Source organism: Peromyscus eremicus, chromosome 7 (assembly GCF_949786415.1).
Source record: "Peromyscus eremicus chromosome 7, PerEre_H2_v1, whole genome shotgun sequence".
Classification (NCBI taxonomy): Eukaryota; Metazoa; Chordata; class Mammalia; order Rodentia; family Cricetidae; genus Peromyscus; species Peromyscus eremicus.
In genome coordinates this window covers 102,868,259-102,882,817 of record NC_081422.1, presented here as the reverse complement: position 1 = coordinate 102,882,817, position 14,559 = coordinate 102,868,259, and the positions used below count along the sequence as shown (strand labels likewise).

The following is a 14,559-nucleotide window of genomic DNA, read 5'->3' as shown; positions in this document are numbered from 1 at the left end:
AGAATCCCAAGTCAGAGGCCAGTGAAAACTACATGCTACATATACTAAGACACCATTAAGAACAAAGCAAAAGAAAGGAAAAAGGAAAGACCAACAATCTCATTTTGCCATACACTGCTCGCATTCTTTTGCAGTTTGGCTAAAAACCTCATCTCTAGAGCCATATTACTTGATTTCATATTGCACCCTGACGTCAACACTGTGTCAACTCTAGGCAAACTAGTTGACTTCAATTTTCTTCTATTAGCACTTACCTCAGAGTTAACATGAAAGAAAGAATATGTTTGTGTAGTGCTTGGAAAAACACTTGAGAAATAGGCAGTACCATGTAATATTGGCTAATTTTATTAAAATAACTGTAAGTGGGGCTGGTGAGATGGCAAAGTAGTTAAGAGCTGGCTGCTATTGCAGAGAAACGGTTCAATTCCCAGCACACACATGACAGCTCATAAGCACCTGTAACGCCAATCCAGGGGATCTGACCACCTCTTCTGGCCTCTGTGGCAGCAGGCATACATGTGGTACATGTAAACAAAACACCCATATCCACATCAAATAAAAATATATAAATCTAAAATAAATTGGAAGGAACTGAATAACTAAGTCACTACTAAAATTCAGAAATCCATTTTGCATACTTTTTCATCAAGTATCTAAGACAAAAACATGATCTGGGCTCAGGCAAAGCCACAATCCTATAACTCCAGTATTCAGGAAGTCAAATCAGGAGGATCAAGAGTTTAAGGCCAGGATGGGCTACATCATTCGACCTAGCCTCAAAAAACAGAAATAAGGGATGGGGACGTAGTTCAGTTGGTAAAGGGCTTGCTTGCCTAGCATGCACAAAGCCCTGGGTTTAGTCCCCAACACTACAGAAAAATGGCAAGAAGCTGCAGGTCTGTAACTTCAGCACTCAGGAGTCCAGAGAAACAGAAATTCAAGGTCATCTACAAGACCAGCAAAAGCAACTGATAGGCTTCAAAACAAAAGGGCCAATAATGGCTTAAGGGTAAAAACACCTGTGACCTGAGTTCAATCCCCACAACATATATGATGGAAGAAAGGAACTCATTCCCATTAAACTGTCCTGGCATACACACACACAAGCACACAAACATGCAATGAATGAATGAGTGAATGAAAGAAAGTTTAAAAACATGCGAACAAAAACAAAAAGCCCAATGACCTATGGACACTAAGTTGACTGTCAACACTGCCTCTGCAGTATCCTCTTTTAGGCAGCCCCATCTTAAGAACAAAAGCAACCACAGATGAAAGAGTAACACAGGCCGGGCGGTGGTGGCGCACGCCTTTAATCCCAGCACTCGGGAGGCAAAGCCAGGCGGATCTCTGTGAGTTCGAGGCCAGCCTGTGCTACCAAGTGAGTCCCAGGAAAGGCGCAAAGCTACACAGAGAAACCCTGTCTCGAAAAACCAAAAAAAAAAAAAAAAAAAATTGAAAAAAATTGAAAAAAAAATTGAAAAAAAAAAAGAAAGAGTAACACAGACCAAGTGAAGTTTCTTGCCAAAAAGGGCTCTCAGTTGATCTCAAATGTCTGGAAAAGTGATTTGTTCCCCTGAGCCATCAGGCAAGAAACATTAGTCTCTTACTACTGAGATGTTCTACCTTATGCTACAGATTTCAGGTTTGTGGGTAATCATCTATTTTCTTCCATCTGACTCTAAAATTCCTGGCAGACAAAACTTAAATAGTTTGCATATGGCACACGCTTATATACTTTTTACATTTATAATTCAAGGTGTAACAGGAAGAGTTAAGAGTCTTTCTTCCAGGGCTGGAGAGATGACCGAGTGATTAACATAACTTGTTGCTCTTCCTGAGGATGTATATTCAAATCCCAGCACTCATGTCGGGCAGCTTACAACTGCCTGTAACTCCAGCTTCAGGGGATTCAATACCGTCCTTTGACACCCCCACCCCCACTGACACAGGCAGACACATATACACATGAATAAAATTAAAGTTAAAAAGATTCTTTCTTCCTATTACATCTTTAACTCACAACCACAAAATGAACAATCTAGGTGAATACACTAAGAAGTGTACTACTTTTCTCAAACTGTTAGTACACATCTTGGGAGGAATAAAAACTCTACATATACAGTGTCAAACAGTGAAACCAAAGAAAAACAGACAGTCTTATGGCTATTAATTTACTGACATTAACATCTCTGTGGGGTGCTATATAAGTATAATATACAAATTATACTTTCAAACAAAAAAACAATCCAATGACAATTCTTTATAATAATGCATATATTGTGACTACTTTTCTCTACAAATACACAACAACATGGGACTAGAGAGATGACACAGCAGTTAACAGAGGACCTGAATTCAATTTCCACCTGCTTCTGCCCCTTGAGTGTTGGGATTAAAGGCATGGGATACCACGCCCAGCCTGAAATTTATTCTTTTGCCCTTCTAACACATTTTTTGGGTTTTGTTTTTTTTCGAGACAGGGATTCTCTGTGTTGCTCTGGCTGTCCTGGAACTCACTCTGTAGACTAGGCTGGCCTTGAACTCACAGACATCCACCTGTGTCTGCCTCACAAGTGCTATAACCATAATTTTTAAAGACCGTCTTACCTTATAGCCCTGTTGGTTTGGAACTTGCTATATGAACCGGACTGGCCTTGAACTCACAGAGATCCTCAAGCATCTTCCTCCCAAGTGTTGGTATTTAAAAGTGTACCACTCAAAAAAAAAAAAAAAAAAAAAAGTGTACCACCACACCCAGCTTCATTAGATTCAAAGCAGGTTTTCAGTGTGAATGACCCAAAATTACTGACTCACTATAAACACACAGAATGTATCGATCCTGGAACTTTCTTTTCTTTCTTTCTTTTTTTTTTTTTTTTCTTTCCGAGACAGGGTTTCTCTGTGTAGCTTTGCGCCTTTCCTGGAACTCACTTGGTAGCCCAGGCTGGCCCAGGCTGGCCTTGAACTCACAGAGATCCACCTGGCTCTGCCTCCCGAGTGCTGAGATTAAAGGCGTGCACCACCACCGCCCGGCTAAAGATTTTAATTTTTTTTTTTATTATGTATACAGCATATATGACAGCAGGCCAGGAGAGGGCGCCAGATCTCATAGATGGTTGTGAGCCACCATGTGGGTGCTGGGAATTGAACTCAGGACCTCTGGAAGAGCAGTCAGTGCTCTTAACCTCTGAGCCATCTCTCCAGCCCTGATCCTGGAACTTTCTTAAGAAGATGTCCCTCATATTAAAGACCAAATAGTAGGGCTAGGCATGTTGATAAAATGCTACAGGGTTCAATCCCGAAAACTTTATAACTGGACATAGTGGTATATTAGGGAGGTTAAGACAGAAGGAGCAAAAGCACAAGGTCATCCTCAGCTACAAAGAAACTCGGGATACAGGAAACCTTGTCTCAAAAATACTCGGTATCTCACAGCAGTGGCACACACCTTTAGTCCTAGCACTCAGAAGAAGGCAGAGGCAGGCAGATCTCTGTGAGTTCCAGGACAGCCAGGGATACACAGAGAAACCCTGTCTTGAAAAACCAACCAACTGGGCTGGAGAGATGGCTCAGAGGCTAAGAGCTGGCCGCTCTTCCAGAGGTCCTTAGTTCAATTCCCAGCAACCACATGGTGGCTCACAACCGTTTGTGTTCCGGTGCCCTCTTCTGGCCTGCAATATAGACATACATGCAGGCAGAACACTGTATACAGAATAAATAAATCTTACAAAACAAACCAAACAAACAAAAACCCTCAATATTATATAAAGTTCACAACATGTAGGACTCTTGATTTAACAACAAACACCCTTCTGCTCTAAAGGAGACTAAAGTGAGATTATATGAGAACCTATTAACATATCTTCTACAATGCTGGTACATAATTCAGTTTTTCATCTCCATTATAGAGGGGATATAGTTTAAAATAGGATACTTGGTCCCCCAATGATGCAGGGCCAGTAGGATGGCTTAGTAGATAAAGACACTTGCCACCAAGCCTCAACGGTCTGAGTATAAGTCTTCAATCCTTAGGACCTACAAGGTAGGAGAAAAGACCCAACTCCTACAAGTGACCTCAACATGCAAGCTATGGAGCATGGATTCCTGTATCTCACACATACATACACACACACACACACACACACACACACACACACACACACACAGGAAGCTGAAGTTGCTAAAAGGGAGCTGCCTGTAAATGTCAGCACCGAGGTGACAGCACGAGGATGGCTTAGTTTCAGGTCAGCCTAGTCTGTATAGTGAGTTCCAGCCCACCTTGGGCTATGTAACATAGCAAGACCCTGTCTCAAAACACAATGGGTACTGGGGAGTGGTTCAATCAGTAAATACAAATATGAGTACCTGAGTTCAATCCCTAGTCAAGCACTGTAGCATGAGACTGTAACCCAAGCACTGGGGAGGTAGAGACAGGTAGATCCCTGGGGCTTGCAAGACAAACCAAGTGGTTCTCAATCTTCCTAATGCTGTGACCTTTAATACAGTTCCTCATGTTGTGATGACCTCCAACCATAAAATTATTTTCATTGCTACTTTTTAACTGTAATTTTGCTACTATTATGAATCACAATACCATCATATAAATATGTGTTTTCAGATGGTTTTAGGTGACCCCTGAGAAGGGATCATTTGAAACACACACCCTAGGAGTCAAGTTAAATAGATGATTTTCAAGATCAATATGAAAACCTGTCTCAAAAACTAAGTAGTGTTACAAAAAGGTACTTGACGTTAAAATTTGGCCTCCCACAACTACATGAACCGGGACACACATACATGACTATGTACATACACACCAAAACCAACAACAAAAAACGTAAAAAAAAGGCTCAATTATTAAAGAACCTGCTCACAGTAGCCTAGCCAAATCCATGAGTTCCAGGTTCAATGAGAGCTCCTATCTCAAAAAATAAGGTGGAACACTGGGCAGCGGTGGCACACGCCTTTAATCCCAGCACTGGGGAGGCAGAGGCAGGCAGATCTCTATCTACAGAGTGAAATCCAGGACAGGTACCAAAACTACACAAAAAACCCTGTGTGTGTGTGGGGGGGGGGGTGTGTGTGTAAGAGAGTGAGTAAAGAAGACTGTGGTTGATATATTGTGCACCCCAATAAACTTATCTGGGGGTCAGAGAACAGAATAGCCATAATATTAAACATAGAGGTTAGGCAGTGGTAGCACATGCCTTTAATCCTAGCATTCCAGAGGCAGAGATCCATCTGGATCTCTGTGAGTTCAAAGCCACACTGGAAACAGCTAGGCATGGTAACTCACGCCTTTAATCCCAGGAAGTGATGGCAGGAAGCAGAAAGGTATTTAAGGCGTGAGGACGAGGAACTAGGCTTTTAGGCTTCTGAGCAGCACAGTTCAGCTGAGATCCATTTGGATAAGGACTTAGAGGCTTCCAGTCTGAGGAAACAGGATCAGCTGAGGAATTGGCAAGATGAGGTGGCTGTGGCTTGTTCTGCTTCTCTGATCATTCAGCATTCATCCCAATACCTGGCTCCAGGTTTGTTTTTATTAATAAGAACTTTTAAGATTCGTGCTATAGAAGACCACATTAGACCAACCTCTGGTCTACACACACACACACACACACACACACACACACACACACACACACACAGGAATATACACAAAAGCAAATGGAAGCCAGGCATTAATAGTAGTACACATCCATAATCCAAGCATATAAGTAGTATCTGCTATGAGTTTGAAGCCAGCCAGGCTACACAGTAAGACCTTGTTGCAAAGGAACAAAAACAGTAAAAGGAGTCCCTATAACACAAACTGTGTGTCTGAAATATGGTTACAGGTGTTTGCTACAACTCCCTGGTTGTTCTCTGATTCTTTACAAATTTTAAACATTTACCACCTAAGAGCTGAGTCATTTGAGTATCTCCTCATCCTCTAATCAATTATACCAATCACATCTTTAAATTCTGCAATGATCATTTTCATAGCTATAAGCCTCTATATAGACTCATTAACAGCTTTGGTTTTTTTGGATTTTTTTTTTTTTAAAGTTTATTTATGAGGATAGAGAAATGCCTGGTGTCCCTAAAGACCAGAAAAAAGCACCAGATCCCGTGAAACTGGAGACAGCTGTGAGCCACAATGTGGGTGCTGGGAACTGAACCTGGTCTTCTAAAAAAACAACCAATGATTTTCACTGCTAAACCACACATAAAAAAATAAGTATTTTCTAAAGTTAATTTTTTTTAGACTCCACAGTAAAACAATGCAGTAGTCTAAAATTAAAATCAGCTAACCCCATGTGGTGTTTCAAGGAAGAGCCAATGAACATTTGAGAATTAGCTCCCAATGTTCTAGACTAACTCCCTACGGGTCTATAAAAATCAAAGAACCTAGCAGGGCGTGGTGGTGCACATGTTTAATCCCAGAACTCATGAGGCTGAGTCAGGAGGATCTATGAGTTCAAGGCCAGCCTGGTCCAGTTCCAGAACAGTCAGGGCTGCTATACAGAGAAATCCTGTCACACACACGACCCCCCCCCCCAAAAAAAAGCCAGGTGGTGGTGGCACACGCCTTTAATCCCAGCACTTGGGAGGCAGAGGCAGGCGGATCTCTGTGAGTTCGAGTACCCCCCCCCCCCCTACAGAGTGAGTTCCAGGAAAGGTGCAAAGCTACACAGAGAAACCCTGTCTCGGAAAAACAAAACAAAAACCCATTTATTTGTGTGTGTATATATATCCCCATGTGTGTAGAGGTCAGAGGACAATCTATTGGGGTTTGATCTCCATCATTTGGGTTTCTGGGGATTGAACTCAACTGTAGACGATTGGTGACAAGTGCCTGTACTTGTTGAGCCATCCCCAATACAGAAGTTAAAATTTTTACTATAAAAGGTTATTTGAAATAACTTTCCAAACCTGCAAATTTTTACAGAAAACACAGCTAGTTTTCATTTCTTGTCCTTTTAACTAATCTGCAAACTTGCAACTATTCATCACACTACACTATCCCAATAAACAAAAGTTCATCAAACTAGCTTCAACCTGATACACAAACGCTGCTTTGCAAAACAACAAAAAGACAAAACCTTATAGTACATTTTCCCCAAGAGTTCATGTGCTACACACACACAAAAGCTGGAACTCATTATGTACACCAGGCTGGCCATAGAACTCAAAGATCCATCTGTCTCTGCTTCCCAAATGTTGGGAGTGCTGGGAAGCTCTCTCTACCATTAAGTGCAGATAATCACTCACTTGTAATGTTGTCTTCTGTGCATTTTTTTTTTTTTTAAGTGGGGCTGGGAATCAAACCCACAGCCTTGCACATACTAAGTATGTTACTCTACCACTGATACAGCCTTAGCTCCTAGGTGTACTTTAAAACAATACTGTAAGCCAGGCTTAGTGGTGCCCACCTTTAATCCCAACATTTGGGAAGCAGAGAGCAAATGGACCTCTGTGAGTTCCAGGACAGCCAGGGATACACAGATAAACCCTGTCTAAAAGTGTTAAGTTTTCAGTGAGACTCCACTGACCCATCTATATAACCACAATATTTTTCTTTGGTTTGAGACAAGGTTTCTCTGTGTAATAGCCCTGGCTGTTCTGGAACTCAATCTATAGACCAGGCTGGCCTTGAACTTACAGAGATTTGTCTGCCTCTGCCTCCCAAGTGCTGGGATTAAAGGTGTACACTACTACCGCCTGGCTCCACAACTATTTTTGGAAAATACGTTAACCTAGAGACATAGCAAGTTTGAAGCAGGCCTGGGATACACTAGCCTGGCTCAAAAAATATTTTTTTTTATTTAAATTAAACTAAGAATAAGGTATGTCAAAAATGGAATAAGGGAGGTGTTTCTTGCCCCAATGCCACATGCAATTTTGAAAATATTTCATGACACAGAAACATACATTAGATATGTAAATACAAAACAAAACAAAAAGATAGCTAATACAATTTTACTTGTATGTTCCAATAGTGTTTAGTTATACATTAGGAGAAAAAAACAGTCTAAAATATCAGAACACTAACAATTAGCTGATAAATGTAAGTTTATTTCTATGTAATGCTCTACTTTATAAGTTGCATTAACAAGAAAAATAATTAAACAAGTCATCCCCCCCACTCCACCCACCCCCGTGTTATATGCAACAGTAAGACAAACACAATTCTTTTTGTTAGTATGTTTTTCCTAAAAAACTTACTAACAAAATCACCAAACATGAAAAATTTACATAACGAAGGGTGTTAAAATCTTCAAGATGCTACTCACAAGACACAAAAGCTGAGCCTCCATAATAGATAAACCATACACTAAACACTCAGAGACAAAAGACTCCTAATTAGTGCCAAGCCAAAGAAGAGGTGAAAAGCAGGAAAGAAATTAATTATAAGGCTTCTAAAAAAACAAGAAGCTCTGGGAATATGTTGAGTACCCCTAGTACCTGCAAGATCAGGTGAGATTTACAATGGAAAAAGAGAAAACACAGTAAAGCTCCTCGTAGGTAGAGTCTGTAAACAGCTCCCACCAATGGATCCAAGACACTTCCTTTCTCTATGCTGGTTTTCAGCCCCACTCCCCACTCTACCTGGTTTAGTAGAGTTGTTACTAACACAATGCCTGACAGAAATTTAACATACAAACTACTATTTTATTACTAGAATACAATGGTACTCATGGAAAAGACTTCTCAAAAAACATTTCCAAGGGTGCTTTCACTAATTCATTTCTTTTTTTCCATTTAGGTATTAAGAGATGATTCTAGCCAGGTGGTGGTGGTGGCGGCAGCGCACCTGTATCTTTAATCCCAGCACTCAGAAGACAGAGGCAGGCGGATCTCTGTGAGTTTGATGCCAGCCTGTTCTACAGAGTGAGAGTCAGGACAACTAGGGGTGTTACACAGAGAAACCCTGTCTTGAAAAAACAAAAACAAGAGAGAGAGAGAGAGAGAGAGAGAGAGAGAGAGAGAGAGAGAATGATTCTAGTACTCACCACACTCACCCCTTCTTGAGCCATTTATTTCTGCCTATTCGGGTTGGTTTGTTTGACTAGTCAAGTACAGCAGTAAGAGGGGAAAGTGTATATAACAAGGAGTTCAATCTGTGACTGACTGCAACAATCAAGATAACTCGATACCTTTAGATTAGCCAAGTTTTTTTTAACTTTTGAATTTCCAAGAGAAGAGAGCCCGAGCTGCCTCAGTTTCCAAGTTGCCTCTTTCTTGAGACTCAAACCTCTTCCAAAGTACCTATTCTAATAATGGTTCCTCACAGCTTAGTCTGATTTAAAAATTGCATTTTCACATGCTAAAAAAAGACTAATTTTAAGAAGTTAGCCATATTTGCTCTAAATAAGGTAAGCGATTACTATCAAAGCAGAGTGGAAAACCTACTTACAGGTACTAACCCACTACAGTTTGTCAAAAAAAAACTATTGCCTGGGGCCACTCATCCATCCAATACCTTTACTGAGAAACCCCAGATTTAAGAGCATTTTCATCAAAATTATATATAATCAAGGTTATATTTTTTAAACACATTTGCAACCAAAAATTTTAAATCCATATTTTTATCAAATACTGATGGGCTGTAAATTGGTACAACCACTTACATTGACTAGTAAAGTTAAAAAATATCCCTTCCAGCCAGGTGTGGTGGTGCAGGCCTTTGATCCCAGCACTCGGGAGGCAGAGCCAGGTGGATCTCTGTGAGTTCGAGGCCAGCCTGGGCTACAGAGTGAGTTCCAGGAAAGGTGCAAAGCTACATAGAGAAACCCTGTCTTGAAAAAAACAAAAAAAACAACCCCCCCCCCCCAAAAAAAAATCCCTTCCAGCCAGGCAGTGGCAGCACTCAGAAGGCAGAGCCAGGCAGATCTCTTGTGAGTTCAAGGCCAGCCTGGTCTACAGAGCAAGCTCCAGGACAGGAACCAAAACTACTCCCCCGCCAAAAAAAATATTCCTTCCATAAAACCAAGCAACCTTAACCTTAAATGTATATAACAACCAAATACATCCAAATGTTCACAGGAGCACTGATATCTATAAACTAGAAGTAATTTAATGTTTGCCAGCATGGGATATAAAATTATGGAATATCAACAAAACAGTACAGAAATGGACATCAACTACCAGAGCTGCACACATAAAAAACAATGATAAAAGCAGAAGACACAAAGTAAGCTCGGGAGGCAGAGACAAGTGTATCTTTTTCCTGAGTTTGAAGCCAGCATGGTCTACATGGTGAATTCCAGAACAGCCAGAGGTACACAGTGACACCCCGTCATAAAGCAACAGTGAGTGCGTATATACAAGATTAAAAAAAAAACAACTATGTTTAGGGATACAAAGGTGGTAAATATAAAGACAAAAGACAAGATTATCAAGCTGAAGAGACGGTTTCAAAGTAGCTGAAGCATATTGGCTGCTCTTCCAGAGGCCCTGTGTTTGACTCCTGAACCCAAATATCAGCTAACAACTGCCTCGAACTCCAGTCCCAGGGGATCCAACACACTACCCTATTCTGGTTCTGAGGGCACTGCACGCACATAGTGCACAGACATATATATGCAGACAAAACACCCATACACATTTAAAAAAAAATGAGATTGAGTTTAGCTGTTTCCAAGAACTGAGATGCTATGAGGAAGAACAGATACAGGGGTGATGGCATTCTATTTCTTAGACGTAGTTACACTAATCTGATCTGTAAACAGTACATAAATATTTCACAGTCTTAAGGAACGGTGTTGTAGTGTGCTTGTTTAGCCTGTACAAAGCCCAGGGTTTGATCTCCAACCCACATAGCATGGGTTTGATGGCAGCATACTTATAATCCCAGCACCTGGGAGGCAGAGGCATGAGGATCAGAAGTTCAAGATCATGCTCCACAGCAACAGGACAGTCCAAAATTCCTAAAACCTTATCTCAAAGAGAAAAAGATGAGCTTTCTAAGTTAAGTGGGTCCAAAGAACCATTCCTTTTCCCCTTTGAAGAAAGCAAAAATTTACTCCTTTTTCTTCATGCAGCCAAGTCAGTTTAATAAGACAAACCACAACCCAGAGCCAGAGAAGTTAGTTTAGTGGTAAAGTGCATGCTTAGCATGTGCAAGACTCTAGGTTCTAAATAATAAAAATAAAACAAAAACAGAAATCACAATTATAGGGGAAAATATTGAAGCTCAGAGGACTTACATCTGGAACTAAATGCAGGCGGGCAAAGAAAAGTTGTTGAGTAACACCTCATTCTGAGGCCAACTCAGAAACAGTCACAGATAAAGCATGGCCATTTAAAAAGCAGAGAAGTAAGAAGCATGGCACATCAAGTACAAACCTCTACTGACTACAAGCATGCAAGCTTACAGGAAGACATCCTTGATTTTGAAGCTGCTATAAAGGAGGACAGCCACACCCAAGTCCCTAACTGGGCTTTGATTTGTGTTGTTTTTACTTTTTCAAGTAACTCAAATTCACAGCAAAAGTCAACCACTTTTTGAGCTTTTGTTTGGAGACACAACATCAACATAAGCTTTTTCAAGGAGATATGGAACTGTGTAAGTTCTTAGAGTAGAAAAATATCCCAAAGGACTGAAAGTTATCTACCAGGTAAATATTAGTTGATGGAAACATTGTTAAAGAAAAAAAAATAAAAAAAAAAAAGATAATCCAGAATAAGCAAGCTTAAAAGGTATAAAAAGTTTATAAATAAACTCAATAAGCCTGACAGTTTTTGTTTTTATTTTTAAACCATTTAGGTTCTTAGCTGACGCTTTGCAATGTTGATCCTGCACGTTGGGGTGACTTAGATTTTAAGGGACCACTGTCCAAGCAACAGCTTCCCACCTGCAGTTTTCTAGTAGCTAGCGTTTCTAGCAGACAACACCAAGAATGAATGACAGGATTTGTAAAGTTTCGATATTACTGAGGGGGAAGGGGATAACGGACTGCACACATACTTCCAGCATATGAATGATTTTAACTCACCAGTCACCATGTTGCATGTATGTCTGCTGCTTGTCCTGAGTTCTTAAGACTTCTAACATTCTGAAGAAGATAGAACAAAGAAGTTCCTTCCATCCTCAGCCTCTTTTTAAGTTTTAACTTTGTTCTTAAAAAAATACAGTGTATTAAAAAAAAAACATTACTATCAAATTTGATTTCCACTATTACTCCTTTTAGCTTGCTTTTCCTCAACCTTGATGGACCGAAACTGTATAATAAACTAGCAGATGTTTTGTGTTAAAAAAAAAAAAAGAGGTACATATTTCTCCTTCACAAACCTAGAATTTCCTTGACACCAGATCACAGCGCTGGGACAAAAAAAAAAAAGCTGAGAAGGACTTAGGTCACTTGGTTCTTATAGTGACACGGGCAGATTTTAGAAATGTCTGCTGAATACTTTAGAAATTACAAAGAAAAAAGCAAATCATTGATCAAGTTTATCAACGTTAAGAACTGGTCCTTATTCGGAACAGAAAAGCAAGTCCCTCCCACCCATGCAGGGGCGGGAGGGGGGGGGCCGCCTACATTTAAGGATTTAAAGCGGAATTTTAAAGCTCGGAGAGTTTGGTGCTATACACATTTGAAGATCTCTTTCCGGAGCGCAGCGGTGACGTGTATCAACTGCGCTTATGGACGAATTGGTTTCTGATGAAAGAAAAGCAGGCACTAACGAAGGGCCTTGTAATGTTAACCTCTCCTCGGCACAAAGCACCGGTACAAGGTGAAAAAACCCAAGGGAACCCAATGCCCTCTCTGGCCAACAGAACTCGGTTTCCGAAGCAAGGTAGCACCCTCCCCAAGCACCCACCCAGTACACGGGCCTCGCTTAAACAACAGCATTCTTCAGTTAGTACGAGCAATTTGTGTCTGCCTCACAGAAGAGCGGAGCCGCAAGCCAGACAGCAAAGCCGCTAGGTTTCTCTGCAGACCTAGGCCACCGCGGCCCCGGACGTCACCAGGGCAGGAAGGGCCCAACCACCCTCAACGTTCCCCCTCGAAGCAGGTCGGTCGTCCGCCGGGCTGCCGGCCCTCCGCTCAGAAGGGGCGTCTGCGCGCACTCGGGACAGCACGACCCACCAACAGCAGGGCGCGCGCCGCAAAACCGGGGGTCGCGGACATGCGCGCGCCCCGGAAGCCGCTCTAGCCCACGGGCCACAGCTGAGCGCCAACGGGAACGCGCACGTCGAGCGGCTACGCGCAATGGGAGGACCGCACAGCGCGCGCGTTACCGCGGGGTTAAAAAAAAAAAAAAAAAAAAACACACACACACGCTCGTGCGCGCGCCCGCCGCCGCGCGCACTCGTGCGCCGCGCCCACCCAGAGCCCAGGCCCGCCCCTCCCCCACCCGCGGGGCGGAGGCGCGCGAGCCGAGGGACGCTCTCCGTTCCCAAGCCGCCCCGAGGTCGCCTGGGCCCAGCGGCAGCGGTCCGCCCGCCCCCGCCCGCCCGCCCGCCCGCCGTTGTGTGGAGTGGGCCTGTTGCCCGAGTCCCACAGCCTTGCTGCGTTCCCGCCCCCACCGGAGCCCTCACCCGGCGACGCCACCGCCGCCGCTGCCTCCGCTCTGCCCGCCGGCCCCGCTTCACCGCCCGGGGCCTCGGTTCTGCCGTCGCTGCTCCAAGACCGACAGGATTTTCTCCTCACAGCTCCCTGGGCGCCATCTTACATTCAACCCTCACAGCCAATGGGAGCCGAGTGCCCCTCTCGCGAGAATCGAAGCGTCGGATCCCGCGAGAGCTGCCGGTCTGGCTTAAAGGGAACGCTTCTGACTGAAAGGGAGGCTGGTGGAACTGAAGAGTGGATCCCTGGTTGTTGAAAGGAGCGCCACGCCCATGGACGCCCCTCCGCGGCGGGGAGGAGCTTAGGCCTGGAGTTCGATACCCCGGGGTTATTTTGCTCCTGCCCGAGGTCTGGAGGCGTGCTTCTTAAACCCACCTACGGCGTCCCGCTTGCGCCTCCCCTAGCTGCATAGCTCTTCGCGAGGCGGGGCCCGGCCTACCTCGGCCTCGTGGTTAAGGTGGCCCCCCCAGACCCCTAAGCTGGGCCCAGACTTCACATTGGTACCACATCTGGGGAATGCTCGGAGTTGCTGAGACTCTGGAGAAAACCGCTTCTGGAATGCTCACCATCAGCCACCACCAGAGATCAGCTACCAGTCAGGTCCACCTTAAAGCGGGCCTTGGGTAGTGGAGTGTTTGTATACAGGGACAATGTGGAAGGCTTTAAAGCTGCAGGCACTCACCTACAGCCTCGGCAGCAGCTCACATCAACCCAGGGAGCCATCAGCCTGGTCGGGCTTTCTGCCTTGTGCACGTGTTCTTGTCCTGGCAAACTGTCCAGTCTCCAGACTCCTCAGAAGTCATTTTCTGAGATGGGGTCAACCTAAAGTGCAGCTTGGACAGGAACCTCAGCACTGTAGGCATCCAGGGAGACTGCTTGGGTTTCTAAGCTTAAAGCCACAACAGCATTTGTCTCACTTTGCTTGAGCAGTAGACAGGTTTGTTGTTTTTGGTTTTTTTTTCTGATCATACTGGGGATCATGCCTCTCTTGATCTGCCTG

General features: G+C 43.3%; 1 protein-coding gene across 4 annotated transcripts in view; it reads right to left on the bottom strand.

The window, feature by feature from the left end:
* Qrich1 (glutamine rich 1) overlaps positions 1-13,696 on the bottom strand; it is a 39,789-nt gene extending 26,093 nt beyond the window's left edge. Inside the window, exons 1-2 of one of the 4 annotated variants that reach the window (XM_059268677.1) lie at positions 13,532-13,696; positions 11,985-12,044 (exon numbers count right to left, since the gene is read on the bottom strand). The gene's annotated coding sequence lies outside the window, so the exon portion shown is untranslated. Of the gene's footprint in view, positions 1-11,984; positions 12,045-12,810; positions 13,081-13,531 lie in introns of those variants that run through there. The other 3 variants (XM_059268676.1, XM_059268675.1, XM_059268678.1) reach the window with 3 other exon arrangements.
* Between the last annotated feature and the right edge of the window lie 863 nt (positions 13,697-14,559).